At 46.4% G+C, this 24,308-nt stretch overlaps 1 long non-coding RNA gene across 1 annotated transcript in view; it reads right to left on the bottom strand.

The window, feature by feature from the left end:
• Positions 1-509: 509 nt before the first annotated feature.
• Positions 510-24,308, bottom strand: part of LOC121084116 — a 65,565-nt gene continuing 41,766 nt past the window's right edge. Inside the window, exon 4 of the long non-coding RNA XR_005826590.1 lies at positions 510-1,553. This is a non-coding gene — a long non-coding RNA (uncharacterized LOC121084116). The remainder of the gene's footprint in view (positions 1,554-24,308) is intronic.

Genomic DNA, 24,308 nt, shown 5'->3' with positions numbered 1-24,308 from the left:
TCTTCAGAGAGATGGGGGAGCAGCTTCAGAGAGCTGCACTATCAGCAGGACACCTACAGAAAACTTTCCAAAACTGCAGATGAGAGACACTGGAGGCATGTTTAGGTGGCTGGAGATACCCAGGAACTGACAAGCATCTTGAAGGAGTCATCTGTGCCACCCTTCACATTTGGGAAACAAGCTTTCTTCAGTCTTTAGGACAATAACTGCAAGGGCACCTTCACAAACCTTCACAGACCCCTGAAGACTGCTTTGCTTCTCAAAGTCAGAGAAATAATATCCCTTTTGTTTCACTGGACTTTTTTTTTTTTTTTTTTTTTTGAGAGAGAGAGAAGTGGAACATGTTTCTTCCTTTCCTGACAGGTACAGAAAGATCGTTTTCTCTTCTCAGCACCATTCAACAAAAAAATGGAATAGCAGACAACCTATGTTTTTCCACTGTGATGTTCTTTGCTTCCTTTTATACCTTTCTCTCTGAAAAGTATCCACATCCCCCTGCCCCCTATTTCCCAAGGTTTTCCTGGTGATTGTGTGTTATTGTGGGGATTAATGCAGGGGAAACTTGAAAGCAGCAAGAGAAGCCTGCAGGCTCTGTTGAGTATGAGAGATGGGCTGTTATCCCTCATACCTCCTTGTTGCGAATCCCACGTGGTAGTGTGCTAGTGAAAAGAAAACCTGCTCTGTGCAAGTGTTTGAATCAGTCAGGGCAAAAAGCGCCTGTGTCCGGGTTGGTTTTAGCAATAGAAGGGACTGACTTTGCTCCCACACTGGGCAGCCCCCTCCTCCAGCTGGTGAGAGCCTTCCTGAGAGCACTTGCTGCTTTGTCCTGCTCTGGGCTTGGCTCACCTATCCACAGCATCTTCTGTGCCAGGGACAGGGCCTGGGCTGGGCACCCTGCTCCCACCCCTCAGTCCCGCTGCCTGGTGAGGCTGAAGCTCTGGGAGCCAAGGTTCCAACTGAGGCAGCTGGACCTGGGTTGAAAACTGGAGTGCTGGAGAGGAGGAAATGGGCAGCTGTCCTCTACAGTGGGAAATCTGCCTGTTGGGTCCCATCCTGCCTCTGCCAACTTCAGCAGGAGCTTTGCCTCTGGATGAGCCTACTATTTTCTGAGCTCTTCCTATTAAGTTCATACTAGCTAGTAATAGTCTGATCCACTGTAATAGTCTGTCCCTGTTCACAGACTGCAGGAGCAGGTTTCCCTTTGTGATTTACAACTCTTCAAGGCGACTTAATACCAATGCTCTTTAGCAAATTAATTTTTTTCCACAAGCCAGTCGCTAAGGGCATTTGCTACTTGCTATTCATGCTGTATGGTTGGGTGCTGTATCCCAAGGTATTGTCCCTGTTCCAGGACTGGTCCCACCTCAGCACTATAATCTGGAACCGCCTCTCTGCTTGCAGATTGTTCACAAATATACTGAATTGTTCCTTGGATCTACTGTGCTCACCAGGAAAGAAAAAAAAGGGATATTTCCAAAACAGCTGCAGAGGTGCTTCTGATACACAGGCTCTCATTGGGCATAGGGTCGTGCATTTTATTTCTTCCAAGCACTCTGGGGAAAAAACACGGATATACCTGGGCATTGGTGAGTAATATATATAAACCACTAATAAACAGAATTTTTTTTTTTAAAAAGATGGCAAATAGCAGCAAAACTAATGAGGAGTCTGATTCCTGGGACTGAAGTGAAAGCTTTTCAGTAGCATTCACCTTGCTGACATAGATAGGACCAGAGAGTAACGCCAGAAACCAAACCTCCTTCCCAGCCAGTACAAATGTTTAATAGTACGTTACGTAGACTTCCTGAAATAGCTGCCCCCTGATTCCTCAGCTGTGCTTGGGGAGGAGGTGGGAGGGAGTATATATGAATGCTAAATGCCACTGCAGGCTCCCCTACGCAGGCACCCCCATCGATGCCAATTTTTGATCCAGCAGCACAGGGCGGATTAGCAGCGGAAGATTAATTCCTTCCTGTCATCTCCCCGGGGAGGTTAAATGATCTCAGGAGCAATTTCTCTTGCTAGGAACACTGTAATCCCGAAGCAGACTGCTAACTGCTACAGTTTATGTGGGGCTCTAATGATGGCAAGGAGGTTCCAAGTTTGGAGAAGGGTCATCGGCCAAAGAGATGTTTATTTAATTAAATGGTGATTTCTTGCAACCCTTCTCTCGTGTGAAACCTGTAGCTTGGAGGAACCGTTTGGGTAATTTTTAAATGTCTGAAGGAGAAAAACCTTAATTAATTAAAAAAGGGGTCCTGCCTAGTATGAGCAGTTGAACATGACCCATGGACTTGACCTTAGCCATGCATGCTCCGCATCTGCGTCCTCGCCCCACTTACCCAGCACAGCTACTTGAAAATGAAACTCTGGTTTAAACTTTTTGGCTCGGTTGTGCAGTCTCTGCACCCACAGCTTCCTGTCAGTATGCTCCTCTGTAGCCTGCCACACCAAACTGCTCTGAGCCTGGTCCCCAACCTATGCTAGAAGGTGGCCCCATAGATCAGCAGAGACACAGGCAGGTGTGTGACACCCCTGCTCCTGTTCTCCTCTCCTCCCTGAGGAGGCTGCCTCACCAGTGGGAAGAAGACATGGGAGTATTCCTGACTGCAGAATCAGGGATAATAAAAACTTGTCACGGTGCTGTCCTGCCTGTCTTCAGATGACGAGGTTCCCTTTTCTCCAGGCCACTTCTGTGTGGTGAGGAGTGTGCTGTCACATCACTTCTGCAATGCAGTGAGCACATATGGGGCTTCCCTGCCCCACAGCATGCACTCGCAGGCAAAAATAAAATGTGGACCAAGAAGCGAATAGTAAGGAAGAGCTGAAGGGAGATGAGATGAGAGGAAGGCTTCTGGTAATCATGGGTTTGAAAGGGAGTCTCAAATAGAGATGGTTCTTGGCAGCAGGAAACAGAAGACAGCTCTAAGTGGGGAGAGCCGCGTGAGTGACATACAAATGGGAGCGTGGGAGCAGCCAGCCCCTGCGGCTGGAGCAGCAGTGGGAAGGGGAGGGGGGCCGCAGGAAGGGTGAGCAGAGCCATCGGTGGACTTCAGATATGCCTGGCACTGGATGAAAGGAAGAAGGTGAACTGGGGTATATGGGCGCTTTTATCACAAGATGTACTGGCGGGTGGATCTACAGGACATCAGCCAGTCTAATGCAATGCCCGCATGCCTGCTGTCACCCTGGAGATGTGAGAAGCAGGGCTGGCAGACGCAGGGGGTGCATCGTAGTCACTGCAGGTACCACTGGCTAAGGGCATTTGCAACCAGCAAATTACCCTGATGCAGCTGACACGTGGTAACTCATTACTCCCTTCAGCAACCTGTTCCTCTGTCAGGGTTCTTACTCAAGGGTCCAGCTTCGATTTAAACCTGGCTTGTAGGGGTTTAATGTGTACCTGCAGATTCCTGGCTATTTCAGACTTGTCTCTACACAGAATTTAAAGTAATTAATTTAATTTAAATAATTTAAATGGAATTAAAAAAACAAAACAGTGGAGACCTCTCTGTAGGTACAGCGTTCAAGTAGATCCCAGAGGTTTATTTTTCCCTGTATGTTTTCAGGTGTAGTGTAAACTTGTATGCATACTTCAATCTGTATATGCCTGTTTGTGGAAATGGAGCGTTTGAGCTGAACCGCTTCGCCATCCTGCCTTTGGAGGAATCATGGCAGGGAACATCAGAACAATAAGGATAGAGGAGGGGGAGGCAGGTGAGGAAATTTTGAAGTGAAAAGCAGAGTGAGAGATGGGATGGGGGTTACAAAGATGAAAAGCAGACCATTAAAACCGGGGGTCTGATCTTGTCCCCTGCTAGGAATTAGTAACAGTAGTTATATGTGTCTTATGTGAGGGCACAGAACTGCAGCTGCATTGCAAAAGATGAATCTGGGGAAGATTACCAGCAGCAAAGGCAATAGCTTGGAGGGCTTCTTTGCTGACCATGTCTTCAGTTCCAGTCACTTTATGCACTAATCCAGTCAAATATATGCTTAGCTGTAAGCATGTGAGCAGTTTCACTGATTACAAAGGCACTACTCAGTTGCTGTGAAGGGAAGCATGAGCTTGAGAGCTTTGCTTGCTTCATCAGGCTTTCTAAGGTACACAGCCTGTAAATCAGCACCTTAAACGATACCCTGACACTGAAATACAGTCACTGAGAACTAGAATAGAGGGAAATCAGAGACATGCAGGCTGGATGCTTTTTAAATAAATTGAAGAGGTTGAGGGTGAACTTCTTGTGTATTAATAGTTTATTGCAATGGTTTACATGTGAATTGCTCCCCTGAAGTTGCAAGATTGCTGCTATTCTGTTATCCTAACAAATCACTAGTGGCACCCAGTGGCTAGAAAGGTTAATCAAAAATTTACCTTTGTCCCTTATGATTCCCCTTGCACAAAAGTTAGCGTTTAAATGCAAATACCACTGTCTTGGTATTACGCGTATTAAATTCAGACATAGCTATTCTTGGGTGAGGTTTCAGCTGGAAAGTATCTCCTGAGTAACGATTGCAATTTCTGTTCACGGAGGCATTTAGCCTACAAGGTAAAATGCTTAGCCTTCTAGCACAACACACGGCAGGCTACAAACCCACTGCATTTTGGCGCAGTTGTGGGATAGTTAATGCTTATTTATTCTGTGAGAGCACTAAACCTGCACAAATGAAAATTATGCCTGTTGTAAGAGTTCCAGGACTTTCCTCCAGAGAACACTTTCCAAAATTTGCTGACTTTCAGTACTTACGGAATTTCAAGAGCCAAGTGATCCATAGGAAAGTTAAAGCCCAGCTAGTAAATGAAATGAGCAATTAACCAAACTGATGAGAGGGAACGCCAAAACTCCATAGCCGTAGTTTCTGGATCTTTAGCCTCTACTTGGTGCATATATAATGAAAAAATGTGTCTTCTAAAAGACAAGTAAAAATTACCTAATTTGTTACTGAATGATACATTAAATGGGCTTGAAGTATGTGCCTGATACTGCAGGCTGCGGAAGTGATTTCAGTAGGATCAGCCACATGACACGGGTTTGTAGGGGTTTATGTGTTACAATGTTGGGGTGCAGGCAGAGGCAGAGGTTTGTTGTCCCCATTTGCTCTGCAGGCTGTGCTGAGCTAAAGCCCCTTTGCACTGTGTTGTGCTCCTCTGCCACCCCCTCCTCCAGCCAGTGGCTCGCAGCAGGTCACAGCCACCTTGTCCCCACCCGACGCTTCTGCTATCAGGCTGATGACAATTTCTATCAAAACTTACAGCTCTATCTGCACACCATTTTCTGCTCCCCCATCTCCCTGTTTGTCAAAAGCTGGCATAGCAAGGGAGGGAGAAGATGCTAATCTCATCCCTGCTCCATTTTAGAGACAGGAATCCTGTGTGTGGTAGGAGGATAACGCCAGGGGCCTCGGTTATTGGTTTGCTGTGGCTCCCTGCAGCGCTGCAGGAGCAGAGAGCAGCAGTGAAGCCTTTTCACCAGGCAGGTGACAATGGAGCGGCTGTGCAGGAATCACATGCTTATACTCTCCCAAGCCCCCTGTGGTGTCCCAACAAGGGCCATGGCAGGGAATAACGGGCCACGGCCAGGACATTGCTGCAGCCTCGTTGTTCCCAGCTGCCAGAGCAGCCTTTTGGGGCTGAGGGATGGTTGCACCCAAGCTCAAGCAGTCCTGTAGCAACTACCAAACATGAGGTGGAGAGCAATGCTCCCTTTCTTCTGACACTGGCCCAGGCCAGTAACAGCTGGTTTTGCCTGTGGTGTGTTGTGTGGGCTGCTATAGCTTTGGGGAAGCACAGATTTAATTCCCCATGCTCTCCATGCAGGACACCTCTGGAAAGCTTTACTTGCAGTACTCAGACCTCACTGGACCAGGCACTATGCTAGTAGCAGTCTTCATTTCTGTTTCAGCCATTTTGTACATTCCTTGCCACCACAAGGACCCAGACCACCAGTCATGCCCTTTCCAGCTTCTTTTTATGGAATATAACACTTACGGCTGCAGATCATTTACTACAGTTTGTAATGGGTTGCAGGGAGTTGTTGGTGAACCTGGTGTGTGGGGTGGATGTTTTGCAGATCCTTTGTTTGTCTATTCTTGGCTTTTCCAACACTGCAATAATAAGTAGAAATGTAAGTCTTAGGGCAAGAGCCTCCTGACCATCAAGGTCAAATCTCTGCAATTACAGGTGTTATCTATCTTTCTCTAATGTAAGTTAATTTCTCCTTGCAAAAACTGGATAACCTCTCTGTGCCTCAGTGTCCCTGTAAAATGGGCACATCATCAGACAGGAGTTTGGTAATGGCAGGGCAGCGCTGCAGGTTTACATCGCTTGCCAAGCACTTCACGATCCTCCACTGGGATGTACCAGGAAAGTGCAAGTTTACTTTTAAAACTTACATACCCCTCCAAATGGTTTCCTTGAAGAGTTTTTACATTACTGTCATTGCTCTTGTCTCCCAGCACATTCCTTAACTGAGGTGTGTGTCATTGCCTTCATTCATCCCCTCATCCCCCCCCCCCCCCCCCCCCCCCCCCCCCCCCCCCCCCGCCTTTCCCTGCCTTCTCCCAAGGCAGGTGTGAAGTGTGTGTGCAGCAGAGTGCTCTGCCATGGTTCATTGATTTCTCTTGTTTGTTGCTTTCTTTTGTTTCCTTGCTTTCTTTTCTTTCTCCCCAAAGAAAGCAGTGAGTGGAAATGCAATAGGTGATGTAAAATTTGCAAGCCAAATAGAGCATACATTTATTCCCATGTGCACAGCTTAACAGGAGGCTGAAAACTGTTCACTGACTCTTCTTGTCCGTGCAAGAAGAGCTTCTTGCCTGACTGGTGAGTATAGACTGTAACCCACGTGGACATACTGGTATAACAGGGTTCAAATGTCCATTCTGGCATGTCAGCATGTTCTACCTCATTCTCAATTATATACTTTGCAGCTTTTCATTAAGAAGTCACAGTTCTGTGTGACGTCTCATGTTTGGAGGTGGCTACAAAAACCTGTTGGGTCCTGGATTCTTTCTTAATACAGTAATCAAATGCAGAAGTGCTAAACCATTAATTCTAGAGAGTTTGGGGTTTTTTTTGTTTGTTTGTTTTTGTTTGTTTGTTTTTTTTTTAAATCCCAAGAGTATGAAATCCGAAGAAGACTTAATACAAGTATTCCTAGGGGATGGTGATCATAAGTGTTGTGACCATCTGGGTATACAGCTGGCTAAACATAGCGTCTACTTCATCTCCTCCAGGAGGGATCCTTAGAAGGGGCAGAAAAGGGCTAAAACAGTACAAAAGCCGACCTTTTTTCAGTAAGAGCATCCTCCCTGTTTTGGAAGCGTTAATCGTTTGGCCTCCCTCAGCCACGGAGGCTGCTTTATTGTGTATTTATTACTGAGATGAAGGCTGGAGCCAGAGTTCCTTGGCCCATTTATAAAGCAATTTAAATGAGACGGCTGCTCTGGGCGGCAGCGCTTGGGACCAGGCTGAGCCGCCGCAGCAGGCGTGCCAGCGGGAGCTGCCCCCAGCCTTAGGAGCGGGGATTTACGGTTCACATGCAGTTCAAGCGCGGCTCTTGCCTTGGGATTATGTACGCGGCCAGCACCAAGGCATGCAAGACGGGCTGCTGGGCAGTCCTGAATCCTGCAGCCAGGGAGGGGGGCTGCTGGTACCAGGCTCCTGCATGCCCAGGGACCTTGCTGCCTGTGCAGCAGGGAGCCCCAGAACCCGGGAGGTGCTGCTTTGTCTCCCCAGCTCCTGCCTCTCCCTGCTCCATCCCTGGTGGCTGTTGCCCCTCGGGAGCCGCTGCTGCGTGGTGCCTGGGCTGGCAGGGCTGGCAGGGCTGACCAGCCCCCCGCAGCCCCGGCGGGGAGGGAGTGCTGTTTCAGAAGAGGGCTGTGGTTCAGTAGCCAAGTGGCGTGAAGAGACTTGCACTCTCCTCGATGCCACTGCTGTTGTGCCAGAGACAACCAGGTGATGCCAGCTTTTGGGGCAGCTGCCTCTAACCCTGGAGTGTCATGGCTACAGCACGCAGCATCACAGGTGGGACCAGTGCTGGCCCTCCTTCCCACTATCCCAGACCATTCCAGCCCCAGGACCAGACTCCATCCCATCCACCCATGCTAAACTGTGTGATCATCACACCTTGGCTATGGTGTTTCGGCACAGGGCCTTCAGCCTCTGGCTGTGGCTGCCTGAGAAACGGCTGTATTCCAGCAAATCCCACAGCCTGCCAGGCCTCATCGGGAGCTCTGGGGGAAAATATAACTCAGGCCATAAACAAGTTAGTAAGGAACAAAAGGATATGTGAATGGACCATCAGTGGGTCTAAATCATCAGCTGAGACTAATTTACACCACAGAAAGATTGACATATACCTTACCCAGGAAAGTCCAATAATAAAAAAAAATTGAAAAAATATCCAAGCTGTTCCTGCTTACAGGAACACCTTTCTTATCAGGGCAATCCTTCAAAATCTAGCAATCGCCAGCAAAGCCTGAATTCAGTATCAATCCACCTTCACCTCACACATAGCTTCTACACCAATATCACACTGCCTTCAAAGCCCCCAGACCTCTTCTTCCCCACCCTTGCTCCCAGCACCTGCGGCCTGGCATGAAGCCCAGCCTCCTGGTCACTGATCTCCACCAACACAGCCATGCAGGCAGCTTCCTGGCACATGGGGCTGCAGTGGTACGTACCATCGCTGTGTTTTTCCCAGGTAAGCGTTTAGGAAATTTCACAGCTTTCCAATGGAATTAAAAATCAATGGGCAGGCACCTTGTGTGCCATAATATGCCTAAACAGAGAGTGACTTAGAAGAAAACAAGACCCATTGTGTCAGGACAGATCAAAGATCCATCTGAATTGGTCAGGCATTAGATGATCATTGTAGGCCCATTCCAACTGAAATATTCCAGTCTAGTCTAGACTATTCTGCCATGCCGTCTTGTCTCCACCAGCAGCTGGCCACAGCTGCAGAGGGAGGAGTACAAGTGCAAGACATGCATGCAGTGATCCCACTCAGAAATATCTGCTCAGCCTCAGCGAACTTCGGCTCCTGCCTTACAGGTATTGCCTTGGCTTATCTGGCTTTTGGCTACAGAAGAGAGGCGTGTTGTGGCAAATGGAGGATGAGGGTCAGGGTCTCTTACAGAACAAAAAAAGTCAGATTTGTCTTCAACAAAAGAGCTCCATGGTAGCTAACCTCACCTCCGCTGCAGAGGCCGCTGCTAAGGGTGCCAACCCCCGTGCTGCTGCCAGAGCACAGTGGGCTGTGGTTACACATCAAAGTTCTGCTTTCCTGGGTGTGCTGCCACCCACAGGGTTTTGGGGTGTTTAGGCCAAGACTGGTTTCAGAAGCACTCCATACCTTGGCTCCATGTGCAGAAGGTGGCTTTCATATCCTTTTGTAATAAAGCCTATTTACTCTTACCATTCATTGAGCCCTCTTTCCTGCTTCCTTTACTTTTCTTCATTTTCCTTTCCTTCCCTTCTCTTCCTTGCCCTGCCCTGCCAAACACTATGATAATAGGGTTGTTAGGTCCATGCTATTAACTTGCAAGCTTTAAGCCAGAAAGCGCAAGAGTTAAGGCTCTAGGACAACGTTATCTTGGCCATGGGCACACCTGTAGTGCTTTCAGGTGTGTTCATTTACACCTTTTGTTTCTGAAGCTCTTCAGCCAGACTGCCTGAGCATCCCTCTGAGCTCCTGCACAAGGCAGGGCAGAGAGCAGCACCCCACAGGTGCTGTATGCCTTTAAAAGCTTCCCTACCTCCACACATTTCATTGATAACAGAAGCAAAATACAATGCAATAGTGTTTCTTTCATTTTATATATAGCCTAACCTTTTAAAACTATGTGACCTCAAATTTTGAGTTTAGGGCCTTTATTTTGTTGCTTGTTTGTGCCAGAGGGAGAGAATGGGGTCAAAAATCCTGTTTATTTCTTGAGGAGAGTTATTGAGGGAGCAGCTGAATGCTGTTGTGTGGGTCATGCCTTGGGTAAGTGTCATCATCCCCTCACAGCTCTCCTGTTTGTCTGGCAACGCTGCTCTGCAGTGCTGGATTAGCAGAGCAATGGCATCCTTGTCTGCAATGAAGCAGCTCAATTCTTATAAAGGAACAAGACAAAACCCCACATTTTTTCTTATTAAGAAGAAAGAAGGAAAAAGCTTCAGTCATGGCGAATATTCACAAATAATGCTGAGAGACCCACATATAAAGGTAGGGTTTTTTTCTTCTGCATACTTTCCCCCTTCCCCCACCTTCCCTGGGAAGGAGATAATTCTTATTTGATTTTTTTCCCCCTTCCCTTCCCCTGAGGCAGTGAGGACCAAGGAGAGTTACCGAAGTTTCTTGCTTTGTTTTGCTGAGAGAATTGCAATGCCTCCCAGGTAAATTGTCTCATCATCAGTCAGGCTGAGTAGAGGAGTTTGTTATTAACACAAAAATGTGGGGAAAGTAATTTTTCATTTTTACTGAACCTAAAAGTGGTTGAACAAGATCTCTTCATATTTTTCCTTTCAAACTTTGCTGAAACACAATGTTTAAATGCCAGAATAAAAGTGCCACACTGAAGAAAGTTAGGCACGCTGGAAAAGAATAGCTATAATGGCAGCCTTAACAGTCGTGACAAGTAGGATAAATCTTCCAGTCTGTGGATGATTTGTTAAGCGTTTTGCAAATATATATACATATTGCAGATATATGTTGTGTGTGTGTGTGTGTGTGTGTGCAATCAATACAGTGTGTGTACAACAGATGGATGGATTAGATAGATAATTATGTGATTGCGAGTCTCCCGTTATATTTATGTTCACCCATTAAAACCACTTGTGAGTTATCCCTCCTCTCCTCTCCTGGAGATAAAGGTCATTAATGCCATCAGCCCTCAGGTATGCTTCACACCCTGCGCAGCCACAGAGGCAGAAAGCCAGAGATCCTGATGCCTGCTTTGGCAGCACGGTGCAGCTCAGCCTCCTTAATTTTTGAGGAAAATGTAAGCTGGAAAAAAAGTTAAAACGTTCAGGTGGTTTTTTTTTTACTGCCAGATGCAGCAGCTGAGGTGGGATAGCTGTTAGTTTTGCTACTTGAGGAAGCAGAAAGGTGTCTGCATCAACCGGAGGGTGACCTTGTGTAGAGGGGCAGGATGCATGCCTGCTCAGGGTGGGCTGAGGGCACGCTGGGCTGTGAGCGTGTCCCCAGGTGAGGCCAGCAGCTGCTCTGCTTCTGCCGATGGCCCCAGCCCAGCAGATGCTGGGGTGTCCTGGCTGGACTCGGCTGGAAAGCCCGACCTCTGCATGCTGTGGGGTGACAGAGCGAGCAGGGACGGAGCAGGCACAAGAGACACCCCACGATGTGTCAGTCGGCTGCCCGGCTGCCTTACCCTGTCACGGCTGCACGCCAGCCTCCTTGGAGCCTGGCCGACTACTGGGAAGAGGATTTCAGTCCACACCCATTTAGTCACCGGCGTCTGACTTGGAAATATCTGACTAATTAGGGGTTGTATGTAATGTAACCTAGGCAGGTTGCGTTCCTGCTACCCCAGCCTTCCCTGCACAAATACCTCGAGTCCATGCAGCGGGCTGCAGGTCCAGCAGAGATGGGGACAGCCCACTGATGGGTCTAGGCCAGGTTTGCAGGCAATATCCTGGCCCCTACCTACACCAGCCAGCCACGTTGCTCCTGCTGGCTTCTCCTACAGGACTCATGTGGAACGGTGGGGATGGAGGGGAAGCCATGTCTGTCCCCAGCGCCAGTGTCACCAGCAGGGAGCTGCCCCTGGCAGCGCAGGCCTTTCTGGACAGGCACAGGGCAGCAAGGAAGAGTGGAGATGGTCCAACAGGCTTCAGCACTGATCCTTTAGGGTCACTCTTAAGGACATGGACCTGTTGGAGCAAGTCCAGAGGAGGGCCAGGAAGGTGATCAGAGGGCTGCAGCACCTCTCCTATGAAGACAGGCTGAGAGAGGTGGGGTTGTTCAGCCTGGAGAAGAGAGGGCTCCAGGGACACCTCACAGCAGCCTAAAGGGGCTACAGGAAAGCTGGGGAGGGACTTTGTACAAGGGCATGTAGTGACAGGACAAGGGGAGGTGGCTTTAAACTGGAAGAGGGTAGATTTAGATTAGGTATAAGTAAGAGATCCTTCACTGTGAGTGTGGTGAGACGCTGGCACAGGCTGCCCAGAGCAGCTGTGGGTGCCCCATCCCTGGCAGTGCTCAAGGCCAGGCTGGATGGGGCTGTCAGCAACCTGGTCTGGTGGAAGGTGTCCCTGCCCATGGCAGCGGGGTGGAACTAGATGGTTTTTAAGGTCCCTTCCAACCCAAACCATTCTATGATAAACAGCCCTAACTAACACTTAATTTTGATCCTTTGAAGCCATTTCTAGATCTAGCTTAGTCCCTGCTTGACCTCAGGGAAGCAGAAATGGGGCACAGAGCAATGTTTTCTGAATTCTAGAGAGGATCTTCTGGAGGGAAAAAAAACCCTAAGAAAAATCACAGACTGCCTTGTTTCCTGTTTTGCTAACAGAGAGAGGAGGATAACTCCAGTACTCAGCACTGCGGTAAATAAACTGGTGAGGTGGGTCCTGCCCCCCACCTCCAACCCAAAATCTCTAGTGAATTTGCTTTGCTGGAATGGAATTCTACATTTTAGATGTAGACTAGACTTTCGATTTCAAATTACTGGGTTTTGAGTTAAAATACTGAAAAGAAAAAAGTGACCTTGGGCTCACATCCTGATACACCACCAGTGGGAAGAGGAGTATTTGTGAACCAGCAGTTGCTTTTCTAGCTGTGGTCTTATGAATCCATGTGCAACAGATGAAACAACATCAGCCAAAGTCATTTTACCTCCTGCCTCTCTGCGAACTGCAGCTCAGCTGGGTCCATGGGTATACCCGGCTGCATCCTGCCCCCCAAAGAAAATACAAAGACTAGTGATCTCGGAGCTCCTCGTCTATTGATGGACACAAATGACCAGTTTAGCACTTTCATTTCCACACCGGGAATAGAGGGATTAAAATGCCACTATCTCCTGCTTGTAATGCTTTTTATGCAGGCCCTAGGTAAACATTACAAGAGTCAACAAACCACTGTTAATAAAAATTGCTAATTAAATGAGGGCCAGTGGCTTGCTTTATTGACATAAGTATTTATAGGCTTTTTCTGCTCTCTTGTATTTTCCAAGGCTCTGTATGTTTTGTGTTTACTTGTGCTCTCTGTTCCTGCTTGTCCTTCTAATTATTGCTTTATAGGGTTTTTTTGTTGTTGTTTTAACCACCCTGAGTCAGACATAAGGATTTGTCTTATGTCAAGTCCATTCTTTTCTTGGAAGAACTTCTCTAACACAACACAATATTTTGGAGTTTGTAAAGAATACCATACATTTCCTAAATCTGTCTTTTGCAGTGTGATACTAGCCAAGATAGCTTATACTTAGGGATAAGACTTGGGTTTTTGGTACACATTTGTCTGGCTCCTCAAGAAATGGGGCCTTAAACCCTGCGTGAAAGGAATTATAATTCAGCTGAGCTTATCTGTGTTAATTCAGGATATGCAGTTGACTATCAGATAAAGAAAAGCATCCAAACTGCAGCTCAATAAGAGACTCCAATGTGTTCGGTCATCCTTCTGCAGAACATGCAGACCATCATCATTTAACTATTAGCATGTACTATTAATTCTGTGGGAACCCACACTGGACACAGCACACAGGACTGAAATGGCACACAAAACAGAAGGGTGACGATGTCAACTGGAGTGCCACACTGCTTTAACTCTCAGAAGACTCCTGTGTGATAGTAAGGTCTGAGCATCACATCAGCAGAAGATTCCTTGGGAGAATATACCCCAAGGATGTGACACTGCTGCTGGTTGCTGTGGAAGCTGGACTTGCACTAAATCAACATCTCCAGGTTTCCCATATGCTGCGTGCTATCCAGCCTGACTTTCTGTTCAGATATGGTGAGGCTGACATGTCCTGTGGCTTCTGCTTGTGCAAGGTTTTATTCTAGAAGACATCAAAGCCGGTTACCACCTTCTCATCATGGCCCTTTGTGGGATACAAATGGGAAACCCAACTTGTCATCAGATGTGCTTTGGAGACTGATCTTGAGTAAGCACTGGACAGGAATACAGAGATATCGTCGAGCCAACACTGTTGAGAATGTAAACAAAATTGAATGGAAGTGAGTATGATGTAGAGCTTGTGTCCTTGAAAGCTAATTTAGGCGCTCTTGGTTCTGGTTTAGTTTTAAACATTTCTGGTGGGATGAGGGAGACAAGCATCTGCAATATAAAAGATAAGGGCTGGAGCCTGACTAATATTGGTGTTTTGAAGGAAGAATTTTCACAGCCCATCTGAAAGTGATTTATCCCTACTTGGAGATACTCCCAAGCACAGACCCGTTCCAGAAATGAGCAGCCCCAAAAACAATAGGCCTCAAACTGGAGTGAAGAGTGGGACAAGTGCTAAGGATATTCTGAAATAATCACTCCAATCAGCAGGTGAATAACAAAAATTGCCAGTTAATAAAAGGCATCAGGAACTGCAATTCTGACCATACTCTTAAAAATAAATAACAATAAAAGGGAGTTAAAAAGAGGTAAACAGCATTTGAGTGCTAGGCAGAAGGCCTGGCACACTCCAAAACATTGTAAAGCACCTTTCAGTCCCAAGGGAGATTGCAGGTTTGAACACGTGAAGAACTTAACTGCTCGGTAAGAAATTATCAGGTGCCTGCTGATCCATGGCAACTGTCCCTGCTAATTTACATGGTGGCATATGTGGAATAATTTGAGATCTCTGCAGCCTCTGTGGAAGACAAGAGAGAGGTCTACGCCAACATGAATGACCTCACGTTTGTTGCAGCCTAAGAGTGGTCGTGAAGACAATTGTCTTCTGCAAGTTGACTGGTGGCAACTGGTTCTCCTGTGGTTTCTTCTTGCTGTGGCTGAGCATGGATGAGTGTGTCATTGCCTGTATATTGGCCATATAGGCTTTTCTTACTGTGATGTAATTCCTTCCTCCCTCCTCAGGTAACCAAGTTAGGGAGCCCAGTGTTGCTCCCCAATAACAGGACTGTTTCTGTACAGATGGTGAAGGGATAAGCAGATTGTCCTGTGGTGAAAAGTGATTTGGGGACCTTCTAATAAATAACCACCATGGTTTTGACACTACTATGGCATCCTTCTAAAATGTAGGTCTCATGTGGCCACATTTATCTTCTAAGGCCCTGTACCCTAAGGTCTGTAGGCCCCGAACATATTTTTTTATTGAAAATAAGGCAGTGAAGAACATTTGTTATAAAAATGTGATCTGCACAAAACTAACATGAATTTAGATTTCATTACAAACATGGAACCTGGCAAAGGTTAATTGAAACATTTGCTGAGGGCCAATCTAAAGTTTGATGAAATCAAAGGGGGACTTTAAACTGACTTTAATGGTCTTGAGGTCAGGTTGTAAGGCAAATTGGACAAGTTTCAAGGTCCCTAGGTCAATGGATTTATTTTTTTTTTTTAAATCAAAACCATGCCATGCTATTAGTTTAGAAAGACATTTCAGCCATCAGCCATAGAAATCATTTGGTACCAGTTCAACAGGAACCAGATCAGGTCATGCTGTCCACAACGCCTGGCTCCTTGGGTGTTAAATCACCCTGGTGGAAAATGCCTGCCTCGTTGGCAAGGGGTAAGGGAGAAGCCAGGCATCAGGCACTGCTGGGTCTGAGAGTCCCAGGCCTTACCTGGGGTGACCCATGGCACGGCACTCTCAGGACACAGTCCTCCTCAGCAGAAGGCAGCAGCCTGAAGACCTACAGGGCACAATGCAAAGCCAGTCATCTCTTCCCCTGCGTATTTGCTTGCGGGAATGGGTGGGTGGGTTGTTTATCTTGTGGGGAGGAGACTTTTCCTTTTGACCCTTGGGAAAAAAGGAATTGCACTGTGTATGTTTACTGAAAGTCCGATGTGTTCCCTGAGACATGGAGATAGGGCACATCCTTATAAATCAGGATGGAGAAAAAATAGAAACAGAAAAGAAATGGGCTGGGAGAGCTGCATGACAGTGTGCGTGCATGTGTGCACCCAGCCAGCAAGGGGAATGACACTGACACTGTTTCAAAGGAAGGTCATCGAGTAGACCATAAATCTCCAACAGTTAGAATTTGCTTCTATCGTCATCATTAACTCTTTTTTACAAGAAGTTCAGCAACTATCAGAAAAATGTGAAATTATTATTGATTTATGTGGCCCTGCAGCTGTTCACGGCTAGTGATTTAAAGTTTGATGCGGCTAAACACAGCACGACCAGCCTGAGCCTGCCTGGGGGGGTCCTGTCCTTAGGAGGGTTGCCAGTGCCTGCAGCGATCGCGTGAGTAAGGGCCGGGGTGGGCAGGAGAATGGTACAGGCACATGCAATATGGGTGCCCAGGGGCAGCACCGCTGTGAGTGTTCTCTTTGCCTGGGCACAGCCAGGCACCAGCAGCAGGCAGAGGAGGAGGAGGAGGAGAGCCTTCTGGGACAGAGCAGACCTTTGCCATGGACTTGCACCCTGGCCTTTACTTTTGGGTGCTCTGGGGGAAACAGACTGCTGCTTTGAGGTGGTGGAGCCATTCTTACATCTGCAGCTGGTCTAGTTTTGCTACTTGGTTTCTTCCAGTTAGCTTCGGGCCCATGAGGTTTTGCTGAGCACCAGGCATGGTTCATGAGTCAAGTTCTCCAAGACTCTTTCGCTCAGAGAAGAGGGGGAGGGGAAAGTTTTCTCTAATTGATCACAACTAATGTAATTAGTACTTTGCAGGTTTTCTATCCATGTAGTTTTGAGACCTTCATTAATCTTAACACCCATTGTCATTCTAATTACTTTCAGTGAGCCTACAGCAAAGAACAGATGTCATTCTCTTCTGTGACTGCTGCATGAAAATATTAGAAAGACACAAACTGACCAGATGAATGTTTAGTTAAATTCCAGTTCTGCCATTAACTTGCATGGCGGCCACGGCAAGTCATTTCATTTTGCTCTGGGCTGTTTTTTTATTCATATAGAAAATGGAAATAGCAAACTGATCCATATTAAAGGTCTACTCCAGTCCCAACTAAGATAATAGAAACTTGGCTTTGCTTAGCTTTGCTTGGCTTGGTAAATCTTTTTGGATACGTAAGCCTTACTGTTTTGAAAAAAACCCACCATTAATCACTGGGAAAATCTATTGCGTTGTTTAAATAAGCAAAATCAACTGAGGAAAATAACTGCAGCCTTCTCAACAATTGAGAAGCAAATTCTGTAGGCCCATGTTTATAACACGCAGGGCATCCTGATCTCAACACGCTTTCCACCACTGCCTCTGCTTCCACTGGAGCACTAGGCTGCTTCCTTTAGAAAGTCCAAGTCCACCAGAGGTCAGAGAGGACCTTTATTTATAAGGAGTTTAGTTTGCGGTCCAAGAGCTCCTTCCCAAGCAGTTGGACACTTTTTATCAGCCCTTGCTTGCTAACTAGAAGGATTAACGACCACTTTCCAATTCCATCTTCTGCTACCAACGACCAGCTGTCATGCTTGACTGCCTGCGTTTCCAAGACCAAGGGGCTAGGGACATCTAATGGCAACTGCTTGCATAGCAGATCATCATCTCCCCCTGGAGCCGGCTGTCCTGTAAGGTAGGGCTTCCAATATTTAACTCTTACAGTACCTCAGAAGCGTATCTGTGCAAGACCAGCGAAATGACAACGGCCGTGTTGGCATATGACATCCCGGCATCCTACTAGAAGAAAAAATAAGTGACGCAGATGACTCTGAGGCAGAAAATGGACGGTGGTCAGTGTATGCATTCAAAATTTGTTCAGGTGCCTGAATGTTGCTGAGCCATCTTGGCTCTGTTCTCCTCTTCCTTGATGAGTGGAAGAAGGATTTAGGACAGGAGAGTTGCATGAATGAGTTACTACAGTATTCTTGACAGCATCCTCACACTGGAAAAACATCACGCTGAAAAAACCATATGATCTTCCATGGAAGAGGAGGGGAATAAAAGAACAAATCCCTGGAGATTAAGGAAGGGAAAATAGACTGGATCGAATGGACAAATGCCCTTTGTTCTGCCTCCAGGGTGCCCTGTGCCCTAAGCGAAATGGGGCCATGACATGAAAACTGCAAATTCCTGAGCGTATGCTCAGAATATGTAGTATTTCCTAACTGTCTCTGCTGAATGGAGAGAAATAGGTGCTGTTGAGCAATTCATGTGAAATGCACAATAACAAATATACCTTCAAGAAGGTGCTCAGCAGCTGGGTGGTTTACTGCCCTGCCTGGGAAGATCCCTCAAGGGTGACACAGCTGATGACTCAGGCAGCATGAGAGATTCAGCACAGGATTGAGGGGAGAGTCTTCGCTTAGCAAAGCCAGTGACTTATATACTGGCGTAATCTATATGTCCAGAAACCTCCTTTTTGTGCAGCCCCCACCCCCCCCCCCCTTCAAAACAGGCTAGATAAATAAGCAGAGATCAGACAGGGACGCAATTCTGCAGTGCTGAAGGCCCCTACCTTTTACAAAGGAGTCCCTGTTATTTCTATAGACCTAAGTCCTGACGTGCAGTGGGCATGTGAAACGCCTGGGGATTCCAGGCATGCTCCAAGTGCTCATGTCTTCTCTGGAGATGGCCCCTTGCTAGCAGAGGTGGGACAGGAGCTGGAACAAGGCACTGCAGAGTCTGGGCCTGATCGTGATACTGGTCCCTTTTGCTGCAACATTCTTTTTCATTAAGACCAGAACAGCAATGCTCCATGTATTCCCCAAGGGTGGTGTGAGACTCAGCATTGACAGGCGAGTCATGGGGGACCTCACTCAGCACTAGAAATTATCCCCATCTGTCCCTTCACCCCTCCCAGGGTCATTCATCTCAGAAACTTCATTGTGGACAGAGACAACTCAACTCCTTCCATGAAACAGCCAAAGACTTAAACTGACTGCCACAGTGGAAAGCTGTGGGCAGTTACTTCATAACTGCTGTAGCAGGTGTCACTGAGGATGGCCTGTCAGCCTCCCAAGTGATTAGTGTCCTGTATGATATGCAACTGAAAGGTGGAGAAGCAAAGTGCAGGAGCAGCTGTAGAGTACACTACAATTAAAAAACCCCAAAGCAATGAAAAAAACACCCCAAATCCTGAAGCTTCTTAACTACAACTAAGGCCTCCATAATCTCTGTCTGGCAGAAGCATCCAGACATGCCTTCCACCAAGGGTGGCTAAGGGGGTGCCCAGGGAGCAGAGCAGGAGGGCAGTCTCTCTGCTTGGTGGAAGGTTGCCCTCAGCCCTTCCTTACCAGCTGTGCTCCTCTGACTGTTGTGAGGTACTGTCCTTTCCCTCCCTGTGTGTCTAGTGGTGGTATCTCTGCTTGCTGAGAAGTACTGTATGCGCAGTTTCCTCCACAGAAGGTAGTTAAGAAAGTTGTAACTGTCGCAACTAGCCGTGACAGTTAAATAACTGCTGCCTAGCACATCTGTATCAGCAGTGGAGTTACAGCCCAGCTCTTCCTGACACCTAACACAGAGTCTGTTCCTCTAAGGCTGGTCAGAAGATAAGTGACAAAACAGTAGTGTGACAAAACACAAGAACATATTTGGTTTTAATTTTATCATTTGCAATGATAAAACATTGGCTACATTCTGTTTCTGATACCCAGTTGTATGCTATCTGCAGGGAGTTTCATGGCTTGTCCAAGGCCCATTTAATTCAGTGGCTTTGTGTCAACTTCATTGAGTGCTGTATCCTACTTGGGCTGTAAATGAGTCCTTTAATAGGTACAGCTGTAAAAACATACCTAGCTACTTCTCTGTAGGCCTGTTTTTTTCTGTAAAAAAAAAGTGTATTTGCAGAACAATGGAGTTTCAGATCAAAGGAAGCCATTTTCCATTTCAAGTTGAATTTGAGAAATAGTTATGACCTAATTAAAAAGAATGAAGAGGGAATGTTGAAATTTTGACATATTCAAGCCATCTTGTTATTTTTTTGGGAGTAGCCTTTGATCCATGGTGGTTCAAGGGATAAAGCACAATCCAAGAGGCGGGACACTTAGGTATACAAGCCTTATCTGCATATTTTGGAATAAAAATTATAACCAGGCTCTTCTCCATGCCAGGTGCAGCTCCTAACCACCAAGCAGTCCAGAGGGATGTGCTCTCCATGTCCTGACAGAGCTATTGCACTCAGCAGAGCCACTTGAATATCCATTTTAACTGAAGAAAGAAAAGGACTTTATAATTAGGACACTCACTTGTTGGTCCGAGTGCTGGAGAGCTCTAACATGGACTCAGTACTCTGTAGGCTGATATGGATAGCGCTCATGGGGTTTGAATCAGAAACAGTCAGATGAATGGCTTTCTGCAGTGCGGATGATCAGACTAAGCTGAAGAGAGAAGGACAGCTTTTCCTCTATAGTTTTATGAGCAGTGCCTAAGCTGATGTCTAAGACTTGTGATCTAGTCTTTTGTTTTTAATCTCCATTCTTATTTAAAACACCCCAAAGAAATCTTTTGTTTGCTCAAAAAATGACTAGGTCAATCCTGAGTATTTTTCCTTCGATTTTTGAGCTCTGACGCTGCACTGAAAAAGTGACTTTTATTGCAAGCTAAGTCCCACATTTTTCTGCTCGAAGAGGTTTTCACTGTGCTTCAATGCTAAGCTGTCAAATTCCATGGGACCCTACCACCCTCTGCTTACCTCCTGTTGATTCTGAAGCTGGGAAGTGCTGTATGAAACTGATAGCCTGACTGGGTGTTAGCTTGGGTCTTGAGGCAATTCAAGGGTAAAATAATCTAATGCAACAATATGTCAGAACTCAGCATTCAAGGTATCATCATTCTTGACTAATTGCCAGTGCCATGGAACTAGGCTTCTGTTGATCACAGCCAAGGAGAAGGCTGACATGGTGTATCTCAATACACACAACTACCTAATCTGTAGCTTGCAGTAGACTTACTGACCATAAAGAAGATTTCAGAAAGGAAAAACAAGGCAGCATCCATGAAAAAGGATAGATAATAGCTGATTCAACCAGGCTTCATTAGTGGAGAAAGATGGCTAGCTGTGGGATGAAAAGCAACTCTGATATTTTCTTGAGCCAGAGTCCTTTTGATCTTAAGCATGTCTTGAAATTTTGGGTTGCTTTCTTAATCATAAAATTATTTTTAAAAATTCCTTTTTAGAAAAGGCTGTCCCAGTCTGTTCTGTACTTCCTGCACCTGGACACCGGGTGACAAAGGTGTTACAGCTTTCAGGAAATAGCGCATTTGTCAGCGTGGAGCCCCCAGCTGAACAAAGGGCTGGATTCATGAATGCAATATCAACCATGGAAATGCTCCACCCCTGCCCCTCCCCGGCTTCTGACTCAATCTGTTGAAACAAAAAATGAATTGTCATTGGATTTTGCAGCCTTTGAGGTTCTGCAGCAGATCAATACATCTTGGACATGCTGACGGACCCTCATTTGAATGAAGCTGTGCAAGAAGTGCAAGAATTTGAGCTTAGATTGTGTGCTACTCTTTTGGGTTTTGTTTCTAGTAAGGAGAAGTAATACAAAGCTGCTACCAAAGAAGAGATGAGAGGCAGTCTCTACAGCAAGGAAAAGTAAATGTGCAGTGAATTACAGTCAGATCTGACTTCACTCCCACACAGCAGCACCACTTCAAAATTTCCCTCGCCCTGGAGGAGCAGGGTACCCTTTTGACAGGAACCTGGTGTTCGTTAATGGTGTTTGCTCTGCCTGACATGACATTTAAAAGCTCTAGACCAGTACCACATTTATTCAGTGTTGTCATATTCAGCAAAACCTTTAAGCAGTTATTCAGCTTGAAGCACCTAAGTAGTCCCACTGTCAACAACAGGACTTCTCAAATGCTTAAATTTCTGCATGTGTTGAAGTACCTTGCTGAATCAGGGCTTCAAAGCCTAATAGTCTGCTGAACCAGAGTGATCATTCCAGTCTTTATCCCCAAAACCTTACAAACACCCCTGGCATGCAATGTACAAAACTAGTTTTAGTTAATTGGATAAAACTGTATATGTACATTCCATGACCTCTGAGAGTTTTGAAAACTAATTATGCCGGTGTCACCCTGCATACCTAGTTCTACGATTCGTCACACCTACCCATAAGGAATGTGGCACTGGCATCAGATATGCTCTGTGATTTGTCCTAAAGGCTGGCACATCCCTAGCTCTGGGTGGGTTTCCTCCACAGCTGTCACAGAGCGCGGTGTTAGCTACCTGTGATAACCGATGAGCAGACAGATGCCTTTTGTGCTGCCATTTTTAATGTGTTTCTCTACATACCCCTTTCAAAGACTAATAATTTCCGCCAGGCAGGAATACTGTCAGCCTGCCATCAGATAAGTTCTCAGGCAGAGAACTGTACCCCGCATTGCCTATTTTATCTAATAAAGATTTTTCCATCTCTGGTCTCCTGCTTATAATTTAGCCTTCATAAATTGACTTACCAACACAGTTGGCTGGACAGAAAAAAAGTAAGATGCTGACGTATCTTCAGACTCCTTTCAGCTGACATAATCCACCCATTGTCAAAACAGGTAAGTAGAAGGGAAAACATTTAGTAATCAGAAACTGATTTTCACTTTACCATCCTCCTGCCTTTCTGGTACTGTGACAAGAAGTAAAGCTTTGGTCATTCACATGCTGCCATAGGACAACATTTTGAGGCTAGAGCTGAAATGAAGTTTGAGATTAACCTTTTTGTTTTTTCAGGAGGGGAGTAGCTACTCAACTTACCTAGCCAAAAACTTCAAACAAAACCAAGGCTGTGAATAGCACAGGTAGCGTCAGAAGTATTGTATCTGTTTCCTCACAGGTAAGAACAGCCTTTTAAGGGTGTTTATTCCCCTTTCCCTTTGCTCCTTTTTTCAGCTAAGTTTGGTGACACATGGCTTGGTCCCTACTCTCAACGGAGACACCAGTGCCCTGCCAAGCAGGCTGCAGCAGCTTCTGCGCATGCTACGTCCACGGACATGCATGGAGGCCTCCCACTGCACAGCTGGCAGGATAAAACAGTCCCTAGATATCTGAAGAGTAGACAGTGAACATCCCTTGCAGATGATATCAGCAGCAAGTATCAGGAGGTAACTGGGCATTTCTGAAACTCCCAGGGGCCCCGGTCCACCGGGTGCAGGCAGGGAGGGCAGGAGCAGAGCTTTTATCTGTGTGTTTGGCAGCCTGGTGCCCACATGAAGTTTGTGTTTTCCACGTTGCCTTCGTTCAAAGGAGCATTAATGTGTGTGTTACTAATGAGATAAAGTGGCTGACTGCCTGCTATGCTGGTTTAGGGAACAAGCACAACTTTTACTGCTCTGGCTCCCCTAGTGCTGAGCTAAGAGGACATCTGCCTCGACCCACACAGCCCCACGGAGAGGTTTGCTCCTCTTCTGCCTGTTGTCCTCACCTGCCAGTGCACCTGAGGCAAGTGGTGCTTTCCCTCTGCCACACCATTATGTACCACAGCCCAAATTCTGCAGACACTTAGGCATACACAAGAGACCCCACAGAGGAAAGCCAGCAGGTTCCTGGGAATGAAGGTGTTCAGGAACACATCTGCATGGCTGACACCCAGAGTCCTTGTAATCTGGGAAAAACAAGCAATGGCTTCTAGCTGTCCAATAAAAGCACACTAGACCCTCACCCTGCTATATGTGTTAATCACGCTTTGATAATTGTCTCTAAAATTAAGTTTAATAACAACTGAAATGTTTTAAGAGTTTCCTTGGCAGCAGAGTTTACAGAAGGTGCTACCTAGGCATGCTGGAAAATAAAATAAAATTATACTATCTAACCTCTGGGAGAAATAACAGCTTGGATTTGTTAATTTTGGACAACATCTAAATTCTTCTGCTGGCACATTTTTAAACTACAGTCCTTAAATGCATCTCCTCATACTTTTACAGCAGCGATAAGCAAATTGGCTAAAGAATGGTAATGCCCCTTTTGGATCCTAGTATATCTTTTGGGTCTCATTTGTTTAGTTTAATGAAAAACTAAAGTTAGCATAGCCATATTCCAGTCCCAGTAAGAATAGCCTGTGTTGGGATAATAAACTAATCATGGCAGGAGCAGGCAGAGTGCCTCCACCGCAGGGCAGAACCAGCAGCCACTCAACAGCTCTCAGCAATGTGCAACTCTTCCCAGCTTCTCCACATTTAGGATAAAACAAACATGCAAACAAGGCAGAGCCCAGTCCTGAGGACCTCCCTAGGTGGCCTGAGGGGTGCCAGATCACAGAACAGGTGTGCAGGCTGGTACCTGAGAGACCAGCACATGCAC

The sequence above is a fragment of the Falco naumanni genome, chromosome 2 (genome assembly GCF_017639655.2).
Source record: "Falco naumanni isolate bFalNau1 chromosome 2, bFalNau1.pat, whole genome shotgun sequence".
Classification (NCBI taxonomy): Eukaryota; Metazoa; Chordata; class Aves; order Falconiformes; family Falconidae; genus Falco; species Falco naumanni.
Note: the sequence above shows the minus strand (reverse complement) of the source record. Positions and strands in the feature narration are given on the sequence as shown.